This window comes from Condylura cristata, unplaced genomic scaffold (genome assembly GCF_000260355.1).
Source record: "Condylura cristata isolate star-nosed mole 26May11 unplaced genomic scaffold, ConCri1.0 scaffold00022, whole genome shotgun sequence".
Lineage (NCBI taxonomy): Eukaryota > Metazoa > Chordata > Mammalia > Eulipotyphla > Talpidae > Condylura > Condylura cristata.
The window spans coordinates 36,021,376-36,024,317 of record NW_004567123.1 but is presented as its reverse complement, the minus strand read 5'-3'; positions in this window follow the sequence as shown (position 1 = coordinate 36,024,317).

The following is a 2,942-nucleotide window of genomic DNA, read 5'->3' as shown; positions in this document are numbered from 1 at the left end:
CTGGGCCCCCCTCTCCCTGGAAGTCCGGCCTCCCCGTGGCCTGCAGCCCAGGAAGCGAGCAGCTCTCAACACTCCGCAGATGGCCCCGGTCTTCCCAAGAGCCTACTGGCCAGCCCACGCCTTTGCGGCTCTGAGGCCCCTGGCCTCAGCATTTCTGTCTAATTGGCTGAGAAAGAAGGAATTTATTGGAGCCACGCCTGGAGGCCCTGCAGGCCAGGAAGGGGAGCCAAGGTCACACAGCTGCCTGGTGCCGTGGCCTGGCCTTGAACCACTTAGCAAATGGCGGACCCCTCGGAGAGAGCAGGGCGGCCCGAAGCCCCTGCCGGGACCAGCCTGGTCTGCCCGTGGGTCTCTGGGACAGCTGGCCTCATCTCTGCTGTGGAGTGAGCTCAGATGCTGGTTAACGCAGCCCCAGGCGGCGGGTGGGGGGCGGGTCAGAGGGCGTTGGTCCTGCCCTAGCGGAAGGAAGGCCGTGGCCCTTTTCCCGCCGCCCATCATTGGGACACACCGGCTTTGCCTGGACTCATCGGGGGGAGAAAGTCCTCAGCATGCTGGGTGGCTGGTCAGCAGGCACCTCTCTGCCATCACCGGACACGTGGAGTTTCGCCTTCGGGGCCTTCCCAGGCGGACAGACAATGATGGATGCTTTGGCCTCGACCAGGGTTTTGGGCGGTGGAGAGTCCAGCGACGACCCAGGATGGAGTCTGAGTGGCCGGCCTCGGGTCGCTGGCCCGCTCCTGCAGTCAGTCACTCCCTAGGGGAGCGGGGCTCTGGAGGGCGGGACTGCTTCGCCCGCGCGAGACCGACAACCCGGGCGGGCCAGGCCTCAGCCACTCAGACAGAGGGAGGTGGTTCTCCCGAGGAAAGCGGGGTGCTGTCACGGAGGAAAACAGACAGGGAGCAGGCGAGGAAGCCCCGAGTTGCTTACCTCCTTTCCAGACAGCACAGGCGCTGGGCTCGCCCCGCTTCACTAACGGCGGCTCCGCGGTGAGGCCTTCAGGAGCGCGTGGTGGGCGAATGTAGGAGTGGACACAGCGGTGAGCGGGCTCCAAGTCGGGGTGGCCACTGGGCCAGGCAGAGACCCGTGTGGCGTGTGGGCAGCGCCCCAGGCCCACTGGGGGTGCGCTAGTCTGCCAGGCGGTCTGGGGCGCCCGGGCCGCCTGGCACTCAGGGGCACCATGGCTGAAGGGCACCGTGGACAGAGACCTGGACGTGAAGGGGCTTGGCGGAGCATCGCTGGACGAGGTGGGCAGAGGGCACGTCCTGAGTGGGGTGGGCTGCGGGGCCTGGTCGGGCTGTACAGGGGCACGGCGGTGCCCGGCCCCCCCAGGCCGGCCGGGAGGGCGGGCGTGGGGCCTCGGGGCCTGACACAGTGGTGGGCAGTGTCCATGCTGCCCCCATCATGCCCTTCGTCTCGGCGAGGAGGCTCCAACAGGCACCTTCAGCACTGGGGGCCGGGGGTCGGTGTGGAGGCCGAGCGGCTGGGCTTCCTGGCGGCGGCAGACGCCTCACGCTCCCTGGGCTCTTACAGCCAGAAGCTCACGGCGGTGAGCCGGCTGGGGGCCCTGCTGCCCAGGCTCAGCTCATGGGGGAAACGTACCCCCACTCTGTAAGAGTCTCTGCCTGCCCAGGCTCCCCACGGTGGGGAGGGGGTGTGGCCCCCACTGAGCTCACGCCTGGGGTGCACTGTGTCTGGCACTTTCCAGGGCAGGCCCCCGCCTCCCACTGGACGATCAAAGACGCAGTCCCCTGTGCCTGGCCGCGGCCAGCCCGAGAGGCAGCGAGATGACCCAGGTCCAGCCAGCTCCGGCACCGCAGCCGGACACTAGTTCCAAGCAAGCCGCTGCGGTTCAAGATGGGGGAGAACTTCAGGGCCGCGGCGGCTGTGAGAGGTCGGCCCTGGGTCCCCCAGGCACCCCAGGGCCAGACACCCCAAAGGAGACCACCATAGAGCACCCCGAGCTTGTCCGCACCGCTGTGCGCAGCCAGCCCCCGGTGGGCCCCCCGTGGGGCTGTCCAGAGGCAGATGAGGCCGTGGTGCCCACCACACCTGCGGTCATGCCGCTTCGGCCGTGTCTTTTTTGTGTCCTGAACAGCGCGCTGGAGCCAGCTTGGCCGACAGGGCAGCCACGGTTCACGGAGTGGGGCCTGCGGGCACGAGGGTCTCTCTCGCTGGGCTGGGCCCGGTCGCAGCCGCCCCTGTGTCCTGCGTGGGGCGGGAAGTGGGCCGCAGAAGGGGCCGCACGAGACTCAACCCCTTGGGCAGGCGTGCGACATGGGCCACGGGCCGGGATTTGGACAGACAGCAGCGCCAGCTTGGGAGAGGCCTCGGGGCGCGTCCGGCTGGGCGCCAGGGCGCGGGCCGGTTCCCCTGAGGAGCTGAGCCAGGAAGCGCCCTCTCCGCCTGCAGTCTGGCCCCCGGAGCCCCACTTGCCCAGCAGACCCCCACAGAGAGGGGAGGGGGGTCAGGGGTGTGGAGGGCACCAGGAGAGGGCAAAGAAGCGGGCTGGGCTTGCGGAGGTCTGGGAGGGAGTCGGGGCGCCGCCAGCGTCTCCCCCCACCCCGCATGGCGCCCCAGCACCTCCTGACTCCCGACAGTGACGACAGCCCCTCGCTGGGTTCCCAGGACCCCTCCCATACCCAGCGTTCTCCACACCAGAACCAGAGGCGCATTAAAGATCAGGGTGGGGTGTAGTAATAACAGGGGGCGGGCGGGCTTTGCCTCTGGAACAAATAACGGTGCAAACCAATGTGAACTCAATAAAAAAAAGAGAAAGGAGAAATCCCCCGCCCCCCAAGATATACCCCCCACGCCACACACAAGCCCCCCCGTATCCCCCACGCACATCGGAGAGGGACAGGGAGAGCGGCCTGTGTCCCACGCGGCGGCAAGACCACCAGTGACGTAGCAAGGCCACGGCCTGCTTTAGTGCGCACTTGCC